Raw genomic sequence first — 18,296 nt, forward strand, 5'->3', positions numbered from 1 at the left:
GATTGTTGCTGTGTCTGTGTAGAAGGAAGTAGACATAGGAGACTCCATTTTGTTCTGTACTAAGAAAAATTATTCTGCCTTGGGATGCTGTTAATCTATCACCTTACCCCCAACCCCATGCTCTCTGAGACATGTGCTGTGTCAACTCAGGGTTAAATGGATTAAGGGCGGTGCAAGATGTGCTTTGTTAAACAGATGCTTGAAGGCAGCATACTCGTTAAGAGTCATCACCACTCCCTAATCTCAAGTACCCAGGGACACAAACACTGCGGAAGGCGGCAGGGCGCTCTGCCTAGGAAAACCAGAGACCTTTGTTCACATGTTTATCTGCGGACCTTCCCTCCACTATTGTCCTATGACCCTGCCAAATCCCCCTCTCCAAGAAACACCCAAGAATGATCAATAAATACTAAAAAAAAAAAAAGACTGCCATGTCACTGGGAGGTAGGCTACAGCAGAAACACCATAGAGGCAACAGAAATCATTCTAATGGCACTACTAGTCTATAGCCAACATATTTGCTCCTAATCAACCTGGAAATGGCCCGTGAGTCCATCTGTATCCTAGGTCTAGAAAGACACAGGCCTAAACTCAATTATAGGAAAAGAAGCCACCTTAGTATAATTCCATTGCTCCCAAAAAAGATTAATTTTAATTTCAAAATGAATCCAGAGTAGGCAGAAACCAATTGCATCCAGAATCATCACATAAGACTTCATCTACACCTGGTTGGAAATATTTAAAGCAAGTCATAAAACATCACCACTTTAGTGATTCATCTAGATTGATTATTGTCCTTGAAAATAAGGGGATCTCTTGAGAAAAATAGGTGGATTAATGAAGTCACTTGCCTAAGTTGGAAATCAGGTAGTATGGCTTTAGAGTTTCTGCTCTGGACTTCTGTACTAAATAGTCCCTCCCTTAGTGGACTGCTCCATTCTCCTCCCTGCTGAGGAGAAACAAACATGTCTGACAAAGTAGAGGGCCCACTTGCATCCCACTGATAATCTCAACCATTCTTCTGAAGAACTGCCACTGCCGGCTCCTCTTACTTGTTCCAAATCTGGTTTGAGAGTAGTCACCTCATTCTATGCCTTCCTCGTCATTGTGGTCAAGATTGGTATGTCCTGTTTGGAAAACAGATACTGATTTCTGCACATGCTTTCTTTGGTCTGTCATATGTGTCTCTCAATTTGTAATTCAAATTGGACTTTATAATGGTAAACTTCTAAAGGGCAGGAACGTGTTTCCTAGCTTTGTGTGTGTGTGTGCATTTCCCGCCATAATGAGCAAACCATAGTCGTTTTATGATGTTTTATTAATATGCACTTAAAGTTATTCTTTTGGTATGCCTGTGTATTTTTTGCATATGCTCTTACACAATAGTAAAGTATCGCATTTAGCAGAGAGGTAATAGACTTTTTTTTTTTTTTTTTTTTGAGACGGAGTCTCGCCCTGTCGCCCAGGCTGGAATGCAGTGGTGCGATCTCAGCTCACTGCAACCTCCGCCTCCTGGGTTCAAGCTATTCTCCTGCCCCAGCCTCCCAAGTAGCTGGGATCACAGGCGCGCGCCACTACGCCCAGCTAATTTTTGTATTTTTAGTGGAGACGGGGTTTCACTATGTTGGTCAGGCTGGTCTCGAACTCTTGACCTCATGATCCGCCCGCCTCGGCCTCCCAAAGTGCTGGGTTTACAGGCGTGAGCCATCGCGCCCAGCCAGACTTTTATATTTAAAGCTTCCTTTTTTCATCCTCCAAGTTGTTCTGAAATTATCTAACATGATCCTCTTACTTTACTACCAGATACTAGTTCATCAGGGTGACATAGGATTTTATTTCTTACATCCTTTTTTGTTGTTGTTTTTAAGGATGGGGACTTCCTCTGTCACCCAGGCTGGAGCACAGTGGCACAATCATAGCTCACTATAACCTTGAGCTCCTGGGCTCAGGTGATCCTCCCATCACAGCCTCCTGAGTAGCTGGGACTACAGGTGTGCACCACCATGCCTGACTAACTTTCATACATTTTTACAAAATGAATTATGTAACACAACTTCACTAGCCTATGTGGGTCACCTTTCTCTATAATTGCTAAATAAAAAGGATAAGAGCCTTCATCCAAGGGAATGCAGGGAGTCTAGTCCCTCCCCTAGATTTTATGAAGATAGTAAATTCTCATGTTTCACAAATCCATCATGGGTGTTTTGGGTCAACTCCCTCTGGGCTGCTACATCAGATTTCTCCACTGATCACGCTGGCTGGAGGCTATTTAGTCTCCCCAGAATATAGACACAGATTCCGCCAAAAACATAGAAATGGATGCCCTCAGACCAGCCTGGCCAATATGGCAAAACCCCATCTCTACTGAAAATACAAAAATTAGCCGGGTTTGGTGGCGCGCCCCTGTGGTCCCAGCTACTCAGGAGGCTGAGGCAGGAGAACTGCTTGAACCCAGAAGGTGGAGACTGCAGTGAGCTGAGATCATGCCACTGCACTCCAGCCTGAGCGACAGAGTGAGACTCCTTCTCAAAAAAAAAAAAAAAGAAAGAAAGAAAGAAAGAAATGGATCCCCCCACACCTTGAATTCAGAAAATACTACTAACCAACATTTTAGCATATTTTACTAAGGCTTGAAGAAGTTGCAAGGGATTACAATAAAGAAAAGGAAAATATGAATGTTTATGTGAGATGTTCATCCTAGAACCTCGAGTCTATTGGCATGCCATTTCAAAGGGACTCTTCAGGCAGACTCTTTCTTTGGGCCCCAGGCTTCTGGGATGTTCACAGAAACCATTTAACATTCTCAAGATAAAAGCTCTTCTTTTCTATCTCTCGTCTCACAAATAACATATCCCCAAGCCCTGTCTCAGGCTCAGCTAAAAGAGGCAGAGCCAGGTCATGTAACCAAAGTGTCTTCCAAGAGACAGTTACCCCCAAAAGAATTCAGCAGACTTAGTATCTATTTGGGGATGACTTTATCAATGGGCTTCCCCAAAGGTAATTGTGGGCACTTAATTTACAAATACCCACCTTTAAAAATTGCTATTTACTTAATTAATTTACAGATACTTTGCTCATGATATATGAGTCCTCTCTAAACAAAGGAAGGTGGTAAACCCCAAGACAAATACATGTTCCCACCATTTGTGGAGGAGTTGCAGGGAGGAATGCTTGGTGGTTTAGAATATTTTATCCCCTTTTCCAACCATCAGGAATTTCTATCAGGACCCATAGTCCTAGATTACCGCCACAATAGCATCATTAACATTTTTAAAGCATAACTATTTCTATATGAGTTTTCCCTTCTTAGACAGAAAGGCATTAAAGCCTTGTATTTCCCTATTTTCCTACATTCAAGCACTATCCTATCACAATTAAACTTATTGGCTTATTCCTAAGAGCCTTCATGTTTGTATTCTTGGAGCATTAAACTGCTGTTAAATTTGGGAGATATTAAGTTAGTAAGGGATTGGCTTATGAACCACTTCAGAAGTAGCCTTCAGAAAGGTATTTATTGCCAGGCATGGTGGCTCAGACCTGTAATTCCAACACTTTGGGAGGCTGGAGGATCACTTGAGCCTAGGGTTTCAAGATCAGCCTCTGCAACATAGCGAGACCTCGTCTCTACTAAAAATAAAAATTAAAAAACTACCTGGATGTGATGTCATGCACCTGCAGTCCCAGCTATTCAGGAGAGTGAGGCGGGAGGATCATGCAAGCCTGGGAGTCTGAGATTGCAGTGAGCCGTGATGGCACCACTGCACTCCAACCTGGGTGACAGAGTGAGAGCCTCTCTCAAAAAAAAAAAAAAGAAAGAAAGAAAGAAAGAAAAGAAAAGAAAAGCACTTATTACCAGGAAAAAGGGTAGGGGATATGCGACATTTTGTTAGTAAAAGAGTCACTGAAAAAAAATCTGCGAACCACTGTTTCAAGGAAAGCTTGTACTTATTCACCCATTGAACTTTGTCATCTTCTGATGGGTGTGGTAGGCTTACTCATAAAGAAAAGAAAGACTCCTAGAAGTTTCTATTCTTATCTTGAATTCTGGTTGTTCCTGCAATACAGAGCTAGTATTTAATTATTTGGTCTACTTTCTTTGTATACTACAAATTCTGTAATATTGGGAACATTAACCAATTCAGTAAGAGTTGAAGGAAGAGAGGGGACTTTATATATATATACATATATATATATATAGCCTTTGAAAGATTGCCAAAGGAGGGCAAAACAGTTTGGATACTGTCTCAATAAGCTTATCATATTTTAAATCTGCCTAAGGCTTACGTGTAACCCTCAAGTTAAACAACAGTTGACATGCATGCATTCTGATAAAACTCGATTACCTAATACACTAAATTTCAGAACTGGTGGGAAAAAATAGATTTTTACTGGCAAAGTTATGTCTTTTTTCAGCTGAAAATTAACACATGGAAGCATAATCTTAGGAAATGTCATTTGTTTTATATGCACGTATCTAACTCTCAAACAAACTTTATTGCTCCGTGTAATTATACAAATGCTGTATATGTATGTTGCTAAGTACTTAAAATCTTCATTGTAATTATAGTTGAACTTCTAATGAATACCCAGGGACAGCAAAGACATGTCTGAACAGGTAAATCAGTGCATAATTAAATGACATGCATGTCCTGTGTATTAAAGCTCTAACTATGAGTACTTTCTATTACGCAATTTTTTAGAGCAGCTTTTTTTTTTTTTTTTTACACAAACATGATAAGGACACAAAAGACTTATTTTCTTTTCCTCTGGCCACTGTGTTATGAGAACCTCATGTCTTACCACACCAACCCCCGCCCTTGACTGGATTGCCAGTAAAGACCAGATTTTTCCAAATATTATGTTCTAGCTGGATTTGCAACAATCATAAGTCAATCATTAGGAATCCTGTGCATATGGCAAACTTTTTTTTTTTTTTGAGACAGAGTTTTGCTCTGTCGCCCAGGCTGTAGTGCAGTGGTGCAATCTCAGCTCACTGCAACCTCCATCTCCCGAGTTCAAGCAATTCCCCTGCCTCAGCCTCCTATGTAGCTGGGACTATAGGTGCGTGCCACCATGCCCAGCTAATTTTTTCTATTTTAGTAGAGACGGAGTTTCACCATGTTGGCCAGGATGGTCTCGATCTCCTGACCCCATGATCCACCCACCTCAGCCTCCCAAAGTGCTGGGATTACAGGCGTGAGCCACCTTGCCTAGCCGCGAAGTTTATTTTAATAGTATTTTGAACTGAAAATGAGCAAGCTTTTTTTTTTCCCCAGACAGGGTCTTGCTCTGTCACCCAGGCTGGAGCACAATGGCACAATCATAGCTCACTATAACCTCGGACTCCTGGGCTCAAGGATCCTCCTATCTCTGCCTCCCAAGAGCTGGGACAACAGGTGAGTGCCACCACACCTGGCTAATTTTTTTTTTTTTTTTTTTGAGACAGAGTCTTGCTCTGTCATCAAGTTGGAGTGCAGTAGTACCATCTGGGCTCACTGTAACCTCCACCTCCCAGGTTTAAGTGATTCTCCTGCCTCAGCCTCCCGAGTCGCTGGGACTACAGGTGCGCACCACCACGCCCAGCTAATTTTTGTATTTTTAGTAGAGATGGGGTTTCACCGTGTTCGCCAGGATGGTCTCGATCTCTTGACCTCATGATCAGCCCACCTCGGCCTCCCAAAGTGCTGGGATTACAGGCGTGAGCCACTGCACCCAGCCTACCTGGTTAATTTTTTTGTAGAGATGGAGATCTCACTATGTTGCCCAGGCTACTTGCCAACTCCTGGACTCAAACCATCTTCTCCCTTCATCCTCCCAAAATGCTGGGATTACAGATGTGAACCACTGTGCCCAACAGGAGCATATTTAAAATTGTAATATCCAAAGAATATTACCATAGCTCAAGTTTGTTTTTATTCGCATGTTCCACAGCATTCACTTTAAGTAAATATCCATTATTGTTTCCCAAATACTTTTGGGGTCAGCAAATAATACTTTAAGAAAAAGTTTGTGGGGGAAAAAAGGAAACTTTAATTACTTTCCATGGGAAAGTTCCAAATGGAACAAAAGTGGTTCTCAGATATAATTTTACAAAACCCTTATAGCACGTTGAGGCTAAAGGCATTTATGCAATTACTAAGTCTACTGTATATGTGAGCAAACATGAGGGTAGAATAAGAATAGAGCTATTATGTTACTGTACCATTATTCTAGTGGTCTGCCTTTAATACCCAGAGACATCTTTGGAGAATGTCAAAATGTTCCCTTTATTATAACATTTTTTTTCTTTCTTTTTCTTCTGATTAATAAGGTGGGTTGATAATATAAATTTTTAAATTTTTATTTTTATTTTTTGGAGACAGAATCTCACTTTGTCACCCCGGCTGAAGTGCAGTGGCACAATCTCAGCTCACTGCAGCCTTGACCTCCCAGGCTTAAGCCATCCTCCTGCCTTAGCCCCGCAAGTAGCTGGGACTATAGGCGTGTGCCACCATGTCTAGATAATTTTTGTATTTTTTGTAGAGACAGGTTTTTGCCATGTTGCCCAGGCTGGTCTCGAACTCCTGAGCTCAAGTAATTCGCCCACCTTGGCGTCCCAGAGGGCTGGGATTACAGGCATGAGCCCCACGCCTGGCCTATAACTTTTTTAAATTGTTATGTCTAGTTCTTTGCTAGAGAAATTTTATTTTGATAAATGAGTTAATAATTATAATTTAATTATAATACAGAAAAGGTTTCAGTGGTATCCAAAAGGAAAGATTTGACGGATATATGAATGTGCTTGCTTCTGAAATAGAAGCAACAAGAAAATATAATCATTTTAACTAAGGCCAGACAATTGAGGCAAAGTATACGACCAATGGCAATTGCCATTCAAGCATGGCAGGTATTTTGTTCCAGCATCCCCCATTTTCAGGTTAATCTTCAAATTTTTTTCCCCAAATGATTTCTCGGGGCTACGTGTCCCCTGCTTTGAAACGGGATGCTGTTGTTTCCATAACATGAAGTCTATTCTCTAGGGTGGCCAGACCTCAGCTGAGGGCAAATCATTCTCAGAATCATTGCTCTGTTCCCATGACCTGGACCTGATTAAACAAATTACAGTGGCAAGCCCAGAAGTATTCCTCCAACCAGTTAGGCAGAAACTTGGGACCTAAGCAAGAGACAAGGCACAGAGGAGAGCAACAAGGTGCAGCTAACTTTTTTTCTGGCAAGAATAAGGAAAGAAGATGGACACTGTAAACAAGGGCAGAATTCTATAAACCTTGATAGTGATGGTGAACCACAGCATGAAACAAATAAAGCATCATAAAATGACAAGCAATTACAGACTCTGCAGTAAGTAGATGAGCAAACCTGATATATTAACTAGTTCCAATGCTCCAAGTACAAAATTCATGTATGAATCTAACAAAATTAATAGAATAATAACAGTGCTTAAATTTTTTATTAAAAGCTGCCCATCAATGCAACTCTATCTTTCCTATATGTTGTTTTTATAATTCATTTTCTGTATCTCTGGGTCTAATTGGCCATAGTCCATCTGTTTTAAAAGTTCATCACTCCAAGATCAATTCCACTGGTTAAAATAGGCAATCTTTCCACAACTTGTAAACATAAAACTTGCCTGGAAATAGCCTGCTTTCTTTCCCTTTGTAGATGTTAATCAAACTTAACAGCATAGACTTGAAATTCAATTCAGTTTGGCTAGACATGAATTCAACTGACTTTAACATTTTAAATGATAAAAAATAACAAAACCAGTAATACAAAAGAGGATCTAGACTTTGCCTTATCAATACTCAAAATGGATATTTACAAGTGTTTCCCAAGTAAGGCAAGTCGTAAGTATTTGATTTAATAATAGTATGCTGTTCCACAACTAGTGTATATTGAGGAATTGCATCCATAGACAACTCCAAGGTCAAAGTCCTTATAATATCATCTTTATACAGTTAAATGGATTAATTAGCAAAAAGATATTGATATCCCATCTTGAGGATATAATAATTCAGGCAAGCTACAGTCAATCAATTTGTGTATTTGATAATTATGTATTGGGCACCAATGTGTATCAGGCCCCATTTAGGGCCTAAAAATCACCACAGATAAAACCAATATGTTCCACACTCATTATAAGAAGAAAGGAGCTTTCAGCGGTAGAGAAATCTTTGCTTTTCCACAGGTCTCCCATCGTTTGTGAGGAAGAGCTAGCTCTCATTTTCTCTAAATAGGGAGGCTTAAGACTGTGGAGAAAAATGAAATGAGAAGAGAGTAGATACTGATATTTCTATGTGGGGCAGAGGATGTACAAACACCTATGCCCTGCCTTTTGTCTGGAGATTCCAACAAAAATGAGGATATGGGATGAGACAGTGGCACAGGCATAGAAATTAAACAGGGGAGGTTTCAAAGACTCCCATGCTTATCAAGGCAGACCGTTGTTAAAGACCAAAATCATTAAGGCTTTGTTAACCACATTTTTTGTTGTTTTAGGGGCTCATGTTTCTCTCAAGCCTGGTGTGTTCTCTGTTCATCTTATACATTAAAAAATAATAAGCAATAGGAAAATTTTGTCCTTAAAGATAGTACAGACCGGGCACAGTGGCTCACGCCTGTAATCCCAGCTTTTTGGGAGGCTGAGGCTGGCGGATCACCTGAGGTCAGGAGTTCAAGACCAGCCTGGCCAACATAGTGAAACCCTGTCTCTACTAAAAGTACAAAAATTAGCCGGGCATGGTGGCACGCACCTGTAATCCCACCTACTCGGGAGGCTGAGGCAAGAGAATTGCTTCAACTCGGGAGACGGAGGCTGCAGTGAGCCGAGATCATGCCACTGCACTCCAGCCTGGGCAAGAGAGCGAGACTCTCTCTCAAAAAAAAAAAAAACGAAAAGATAGTACATATTTATTTTTCTTTGAATAATTCTATCTTTATAGCTTATACCTCTAGCTCATAGTAGCCATCAACGTAGTAATGCTATTTTTTCTTAGACATTAATATGACTTATAAGCATCTTTTATTGGATAATAACAATAAAAAAACTTGTTTGTGAAGTGTCTTATAGTTTACAAAACACTTTCACCTACATTATCTCATTTGATTAATGACTCTGGCAGGTGGCCTGGACAGCCATATTTATCTTTGCTTTGTAGAAACCAAGACTTAAAGACGTTATGAAACACCTAAGGCCTCACAGTGAGTTACAAGTAGAGCTGAGATTTAAACCTAAATCATGTGTCTTCAAGCCTAGATCATGTGATCCTACTTTAATTTCTTCTTTCCGTGGTCTGTCTCCCATAACAAGTAAATTATGGTACCATGGCATTTAGCCATCACTGCTTTAGATGTTGCTAAGGCAAATGGTTTTTATCCCATCTTTAGTTAGCATCATATAAGCAATAGGTAATAAGTAAAAAGTCGCTAGCTACTGCTATGCATTAAGGAACCTGAAAGAAAGGGTTAATCATTATGTAAAGAATATTATGAACGGCCTAAAGAGAAGAAAGAAAATAAAAGAGCAATGGCCCATTATAAAAGGTTTATTAAGAGAAGAGCATTTAATCTGAAATTTTAATAAAATAATTATTAGTGATTGGCTAATATATTAATCTTGCTGGAGTAATGTTTTTATCTTCTAAAAGATATCTGTTTGATAAAATGGGCTGAGGATAAAAAAATTAAGCTATTTTTAAGTCACTGAGCTTTTCAGTGACTCTTGACGCCAGGTCCCCATTTGATGCCTTATTGTACTACTCACTAAAAGCAACATGGTCAGCCACTTAGAACACCACTTCTGGAAAGTTGCCTTGGTTTCCCTCCACATTTTCAGATATTCAAATTAATAGAATAATTTTTGAAATTTTTCCTGTTTAACACAATTCACCAATAGGTATAGAGCACCAGATGCCAGGCACCAGGACATGCAAAGACCAATAAAACTTAGTCTATGACCTCAAGAAGCTTGCAAGAGCAACTTCTATATGTATAGCAATGTTTACTTAGGGCCTACATTTATATCTAGTCAATAACATTTTGAGCTGAATTATCAGCACTTTTCCCCTTTCTAACAATGCTTCCCACCTAGGAGATGGGCCCTGTGACTCTCATTGTCACTAATTCCAGCAACACAAGATGTGATCAGGTCTGGACAGTGGCCCAAGCTGGACTAATTAGATTCATCCTCCTGCCTTTTGAATAAGGACACAGAGAGTCTTGTAAATGAGCTCTGGGTTATGGATCAGCTAGACTCAGGAAATGAGGGCTCTGGATTGGCTAGGCATGATTTTAGAGTTGCCAGATAAAATACGGGCATGCTATATTTTTGCTTGCCAAATCTGGCAACCGTACATGATGTGCCATATAAAAGTGGAGGAGTTAAGAAAGCTATTCTGCAAAAAGGAGTAGAAACGTAGAAATAACAAAAATTAACAACTATGGTGAAAGTGTAGTGGGGAAGAGGATAAGTTTGAGGAAAAGAAAAAATATCCCAAGAGTTGCCTCAGTCACTGATAACTTTCCAGTCCTCAGCTCCAGTCCCTTGATGAATGTGGCTGCATTTCTTGCCCTTGAGTTCTGTAAGATACCTTGATTGTTTATAAGAGATTTTTTTTCTTTAGATAGCTTAGAGGAAATATGTTTCTCGTATCAAACATGTCCAAAGGCATACATAATGTTGTCACACTTTGAGAAAAAGTTTTTATTATTTCACAAATGTTAAAGAATTCACAGAGTCCATGAAATAGATGAATAGGAAACTTGTTTCTTATTTACCGAGTAGGAAAGTTTGCCTCAAATACAATGAGATGTCTGGATCAGTACGTCTAAAATTGTGCATTTGGAAACCTGCATAGGTCTCCTTGGTTTCCTTAGAAGTATAGTTAATGAGTAATGTACGTTCCCTAGGTGTTATTCTAAAATGTTGTCCCCAAAGTAAAAAGTATCCACAGGATAAAGTTAGACTTCAGGCATAATTCAATTTCAATTATGTTTATTCCTCCTCTTCCTTTTTCTTGTCTCTTTCTTTCTCCTTCTCTTTTTTCTCCCTTGTCCCATTCTCTAATCTCCCTGGCTAAATTCCTCCAGAGGAAAAAAAAAAAAGGCCATCGAAAAAGTCACTAACACCTCAGTGTAAATGAGTTGAAAGTGCTATTCGCACTTGTAGTATTTGCATTTTAAAAGAAGACCTTAAGAGAGGGGAAGCCAACAGAATATTTCTGGGCTTCCCAGAACAACAACCTTACTATAGTGCTATGGACAACAACCTATACACAACCCTATTTAATGTGGTGTTTATTAAATAATATTATTAATTATTATAATTAATAATTATTAATTATTAATATCTAATATTAAATTAATATTAGATCATGGGGTGAGACAGGTCATCATGGTGAATATTCAAAAAATCTTCTTGGTCTGGGTCCATCTACCCAAATTTGGACATGGCTAGGACTGGAGATGACTTTTACTGGTGTGGATCTAGGAAAAGGATCCATGGATCTGTAAGCTAGGGACAGTCATCAATGTCAATGGAGCAATGGCCCAACTCCCAGAAGAACAAAGAAACAGAACTGACAGGGGACCTGAAGGAGGGGCAAGAGAGACAATCTAAAACATACACTCGGTAGTATATTTCCAAGGTTAGTTTTAAGGAGAGGCCAAGTAAGAGAACTACATTGCAAGGTTCTTGAACCTAAACAGAACACAGGTGGCTAGGCATTTGAATTTTACCCACAAGCTAATTGTTCCCTCTATCCAAAAACTTCTTCCCCTGCCTAAAACTTTACTACCTGGATGTTCTTTTTATTCATTAAACAATCTTTTTTTGGCATTTAAAGGAAGATTGTAAGTCATTCATACCTTAACATAAACGATGAAGAAACCAGTCAGTTCCAAGCTATATTGTAAAACATGGGACTGTTGGGTAGTAGCACAGCTACTTGGGAGGCTGAGGCAGAAGGTGTCCAGGAGTTCGAGGCTATAGTGAGCTATGATTGCACCACTGCATTCAAGCCTGAGTGACAGAGACCCTGGTCTCTTAAAGATAAATAAATAGGCTGGAAGCAGTGGCTCATGTCTGTAATCCCAGCACTTTGGGAGGTAGAAGTAGGAGAATGGCTTGACTCCAGGAGTTCAAGTCCAGCCTAGGCAACATAATGAAAGGAACCCTGTATCTACAAAAAAAAAAAAAAAAAAAAAAAATTAGCCAGGTGTGTGTGCCTATAGTCCCAGCTACTCAGGAAGCTGAGGTGGGAGAATCGCATGAGCCCAGGACTTTGAGACTACAGTGAGCTATGATTGTGCCACAGCACTCTAGCCTAAGCCACAAATGAGACCCAGTCTCTGAAAAAAAATTTTTTTTAATAGAAATAAATAAATAAAATGTGGAAATGTTCTTTTTTTTTTTTTGGACAGAGTCTCGCTCTGTCGCCCAGGCTGGAGTGCAGTGGCTCGATTTCAGCTCACTGCAAGCTCGGCCTCCCGGGTTCACGCCATTCTCCTGCCTCAGCCTCCCGAGTAGCTGGGACTACAGGTGGCCGCCACCACGCCCGGCTAATTTTTTGTATTTTTAGTAGAGACGGGGTTTCACCGTGTTAGTCAGGATGGTCTCTATCTCCTGACCTCGTGATCTGCCCGCCTTGGCCTCCCAAAGTGCTGGGATTACAGGAGTGAGCCACTGCGCCCGGCCGGAAATGTTCTTATGGCTAGGGAGAAGGAAGAATTAATTTTGAAATAGGGGGGTATTTTGAGGGGCAGGCAGGCCCAGTTATGACAGGAAGGCAGCATTGATGACACTTAGTACTAAAGTGCTAGAATTATGGACAAGAATTGGAAGACAAACAGAAGAAAGCCTTTAAATTCAATTTTTCTAGTTTACATTTTCTACAGTTTATCCATCCCACAAGATGACTCCCAGAACCCAGATGGAAAGAACAATATGTAGTACCTTTATGCAAAGTACATCCTTTCCCCCAGGTGGTGAAGAGCCATCCCAGGATCCACAGCTCAGCGAGCAGAGGGGCTATAGATTCCAGCCCCCTGTCTGCATTTTCTTAGCTGGCCATCATTGTGCACAACTTACACAACCATATGTGCAGCATTCCCTTCCTCCTTTCCTCCTCTGCCCCCCTCATACATATGTCTACCTGGTACTTAACGAAATGTGACTCAACCATCAAGACCCAGCTCAAGTAGCACTTAGGTTGTGATTTTCACAGGAGAGGCCTCTCCTCTACTGCCTTATGCTAACACTAGAGACACATCATAGAATAGTGACTAACAGTGCCAACTCTGGAGCCAAACTGCTTGGGTGCAAATCCCAGGTCTGCCATTTCTTAGTGGTATAACTGTGGACCCACTGCCTGTTCCTTTATCTATAAAATGGAAGAATGTAAGTAACAATCTCATAAGTTTGTTATGGATATCTAACAAGATAATACATGTAATATACTTAGAATAATACTTGGCATAATGAGCACTCAGTAGGTATTTGGAATTGCTGTAACTCAGTTGATGCTGATAGGGTATCATTATCCCAGTGAATTTTTGTTAGGCTGATATGTGCCTAGTTTTTCTAGTCAAGGAAAAAATTTTATTCATGTTTATATTCCTAGGACCTGGTTAAAAAAAAAATTACAGGTTCTAGGCTGGGCATGGTGGCTCACACCTGTAATCCCAGCACTTTCGGAGGGCGAGGCAGGTGGATCACAAGGTCAGGAGTTCAAGACCAGCCTGGCCAAGATGGTGAAACCCTGTCTCTACTAAAAATACAAAAATTAGCTGGGTGTGGTGGCCCACGCCTGTTATCTCAGCTACTCAAGAGGCTGAGGCAGGAGAATCACTTGAACCTGGGAGACAGAGGTTGCAGTGAGCTGAGATCATGCCCCGGCACTCAAGCCTGGGCAACAGACCAAGACTCTATCTCCAAAAAAAAAAAAGAAAGAAAGAAAGAAAAAGGAAAAAAAAAAAGAAAAATTACAGGTTCTAGAAGATACTCTGTATATTTTTGATAAATAAATGAGTAAGCCTCTGGGACTCAATAGCCAAGGAGATTCCTCTCTTGGGAAAACAGGATTCCAGAGAGAAGTCCCAAAGAACAGTATATCCCACGTTTCTGGCCCAGATGCCCCAGATCCACTTAAATGGAAAGTAGAGATAGTTTTGTGGTATGAACCTGTGGCACTGCAGAAAAAGCGAACTCCCCATTGCTTGAGGGCCCAGGAGAGAAGGTCTGTGAACAGTGGGTAAAGAGAGGATCTTCCTTCCAACACTAGACTCTGCCAATCCCAACTAAGAAACCCCTCCTCCCATTTGTTTTATACAAAAGGTGACATGGATCCCTGCGAAATGAGGCAAGGCTTTGATTGGACAGACTCAAGGATAATAGTAAACAGAAGGTACTTTAGATTACACACGTCTAGGCATTGGAAGCTCATCAGGACATTGAATGGCACCTAGAATAGTGATTGGCACAATGTTGGTAATAAATAAGTGTTAGATTGATCCATAAATCATAGAAAGAATAAAATAATTAACAAACAACAAGGAAAAAGATTATCCATCAATCAGTCGTGGTGGCAAATCCTCAGATTATATTGTGAAGGTGGCTGGTTAGCAATAGTCTACAGTGTCCCGAGGAACACTGGGTCAAGGAATTACTAAAAGGTCTGGAGTCATTTGCATTTGAAAAAGGCTGCATGCTATACAGTGGAGATTTTTTAAAGTTAGCTTAATAAGAACTCTGCTTAGCTTTGTTTGGTTAACAGCATGAAACATTTTTCCCCTGCAGAGTGTTCAATAGTCTATCTCAAGGTTTAAAAAACACATAAAACTAAAATTAAATTTATGCTTAGAAATATAAACTATAATGCACATTTGAAAAAAGAGCAATTTCTGCTATGAAGCTATGGCATTTTTTTAAATTTCTGTCGTGGTTAAATACTGTCGGCGTTTTTGTTTTTATTTTTTATTTATTTATTTTTTTGAGATGGAGTCTTGCTCTGTCGCCCAGGCTGGAGTGCAGTGGCATGATCCTGGCTCACTGCAACCTCCGCCTCGCAGGTTCAAGCGATTCTCCTGCCTCAACCTCCCGAGTAGCTGGGATTACAGGCACCTGCCACCAAGCCCGGCTGATTTTTGTATTTTAGTAGAGACAGGATTTCACCATGTTGGCCAGACTGGTCTCGAACTCCTGACCTCAAGCGATCCACTGGCCTCGGCCTCCCAAAGTACTGGGATTACAGGAATGAGCCACCGCGCCCGGCCTATCTTTATTTTATTTTATTTTATTTTTTAATTTATTTTTTTGACAAGAGGAAGGCGTTTTCTAATAAGCGAGAAGCAGCGGGTTCCCAGCGCAGCTGAGAGACAGTCCTTGCGGCTGAGAGTGGCAGCAGGGGCGGGCGGTCCCAGGAGTTACCTGTGGCCCTGGGCACTGGCATTCCTATGGTCTCGGATGCTGATGGCCCGTTTGAGCAGACCTTCCACGCTGCGAAAGTAGACGCTGCTGTCCACCAGGTTCTTCACGGCGCGGCGGGCGTACTCCACGGTGTAGATGGCTCACCGGCTCTACTCCTCCCGACGCCGCATGTCTGCGTTGCGCTGGGCCGGCTCCGGGGAGGGAGTGGCGCATGTGCTCCTGCAGCCGGTACGGGGCCACAGACGGCCACAGTTCACCAGGACGTAGACACTCTCAGTGAACTTGTCCGTGACTTTCTTCCCCTTGAGCTGCATCTCTGGTTCCTCCATAGCGACCGCGACCCCTTTATTTTTTAATATGTGTTTTTAACATCGTAAAGTAAACATAGCACAAAATTTCTATTTCAACCGTTTTTAAGTGTTCAATTCAACGGCGTTAAATACATTCGCCACGCTGTGCAACCATCACCACCAACCGTCTCCATAAGTTTTTTTTGTCATCCCAAACAGAAATTTTACCCATCAAACAATAACTCCACATTCCACTCTTCCCCAGCCCCAGGTAACCTCTATTATATTTTCTGTCTCTATGAATTTCACTATTCCATTTACCTCTTATAAGTGGAATCATACAATCTGGCATATTTCACTTAGCATCATGGTTGGTTTGTTTGTTTGTTTGTTTGTTTGTTTTTTGGAGACGGAGTCTCGCTCTGCCGCCCAGGCTGGAGTGCAGTGGCGCGATCTCGGCTCACTGCTAGCTCCGCCTCGCGGGTTCACGCCATTCTACTGCCTCAGCCTCCCCAGTAGGTGGGACTACAGGCGCCCTCCACCACGCCCGGCTATTTTTGTGTATTTTTAGTACAGACGGGGTTTCACCGCGTTAGCCAGGATGGTCTCGATCTCCTGACCTCGTGATCTGCCCGACTCGGACTCCCAAAGTGCTGGGATTACAGGCGTGAGCCACCGCGCCAGGCCAGCATCATGTTTTTAAGGTTCATCCATGTGGTAGCATGTATCAGAATTTCACTCCTTTTTAAGGCTGAATTATATTCCACTCTATGGAATATAATTTTATTCTATGCATAGACCACATTTTGTCTATCCATTCGTCTGTCAGTGGACATTTGAGTTGTTTTCCTTTTGGTTACTGTGAATAATGCTGCTCTGAACATTGATGTACAGGTAGGTTTGAGTCCCTGTTTTCAGTCCTTCTGGGTACATACCTAGAAGTAAAGCAAAATTGCCGGATCATGTGGTAATTCTATATTTAACTTTTTGAAGAACCAGTGTTTTTATTATGTATTTTATTTTTAGAGACAGAGGTCTCACTCTGTCGCCTAGGCTGAAGTGTAGTAGCACCATGATAGCTCACTACAGCCTCAAATTCCTGGGCTCAAGTGATCCTCCTGCCTCAACTTCCTAAGTAGCTGGGACTACACGCTCATGCCATCATGCCTGGCATGTGTTCTTATTTTTTATGTGACAAAATCTTTCTCTTGATTGCTAAGTTAAGAGAGTCTGAATTCTGCTATGCTACGCAGGAATGTATACTATCGATATGTAAAATGTAGCATAAGTTTTAGTTAATCATAATCATTTTACAGGAAAAAGCAGGTTATTCATAATATTTAGGGCTAAAGATTGGGATGTGGTAAGAGGAGATTGCTATAATCAAGTAACATTCCATCCAGAAGATAACAAAAATAGTAAGAATACATCTGTTCCTCATGCTCTCCTTCCTCCCAACTTCAAACATGCATCAGTGTAAAATCTTTCCCTAATGTCACTTTCTGAAGTTGGTATGCTGGCATAGAATCCAAGGTCCTGATGTCTCTTCCATTTTCTCTTTTGATGACTATTCCTTTATTCTTACCTATCAAAGGGTAAGGCTAAATTAATTATTTCTTTGAGTTTTTGTATCTTCAGTATTTCATTTTCTCAATTTTTGTTATAGTCTTTATTTATATAATTAGCTATCATTGCTTCATAGGCCTGCTGTTTGTTAAAAATCTTACCAATACCTCTCAATTTTTTCAATTTGTTCTATTAATAATGAGATCTGGGCCAGGTGCAGTGGCCCATGCCTGTAAATCCTAGCACTTTGGAAGGCCAAGGTGGGTGGATCGCTTGAGCTCAGGAGTTTGAGACCAGCCTGGGCAACATGATGAAACCATGTCTCTACAAAAAATACAAAATTAGCGGGGCATGGTGGTACATGCCTGTAGTTCCAGCTACTTGAGGGACTGAGGCCGAAGGATCACTTGAGTCCAAGAGGTCGAGGCTGCAGTAAGCTGAGATCGCACCACTGCACTCCAGAAAAAAAAAAAAGAGATTTGAAATAAACACAAGGTTCTGAAGTTTTTTGTATGATTGGATAGATTTCATTGTTCTATAGGCCCCTTTCCTGCTTATCATCTTCCACTTAGTGAGCATCATTTATCCCTGAAAAAGTTCTCCTTGAGTTAATTTTAAGTGGAAAAATAACATTAATTTATTGAGTCTACTTTGAGCTGCCACTTCCAAAACAAAACAGCAACAAGTTTTAAAGCAAATTTCTTTTCTTCTATATTCTTTAGATCCATGGTTTAAAAAGAGGGATTTGGCAAAATTCACCAGCAGTCCTTAGGATTACACTGGTACTGAAGTAAAGCGAGGGAAAAAAAAAAGTAAAATTGGAGATGAGATAAAGCTATAGTAAGTCCAAAAGCATCATGAGCTCTGATAGCTAGGGAGAGAGGAGAAGAAAGATACAATGATGCTAAAAAGGGACTTTTTATTGTTGTTTGTTCTGTTTTTGCTTTTTGACAGGCAGGCAGGGAAAACTGAGGGACAGTAATCTAACATAGATACAATTCCTAAGGCATAAGCTCATT

General features: G+C 40.8%; 1 pseudogene; it reads right to left on the bottom strand.

Annotated features, from left to right (window-relative positions):
• Positions 1-13,657: 13,657 nt before the first annotated feature.
• LOC100989017 (BLOC-1-related complex subunit 8-like) lies at positions 13,658-16,711 on the bottom strand (annotated as a pseudogene).
• Between the last annotated feature and the right edge of the window lie 1,585 nt (positions 16,712-18,296).

Source organism: Pan paniscus, chromosome 10, assembly GCF_029289425.2.
Source record: "Pan paniscus chromosome 10, NHGRI_mPanPan1-v2.0_pri, whole genome shotgun sequence".
Taxonomy (NCBI): Eukaryota; Metazoa; Chordata; class Mammalia; order Primates; family Hominidae; genus Pan; species Pan paniscus.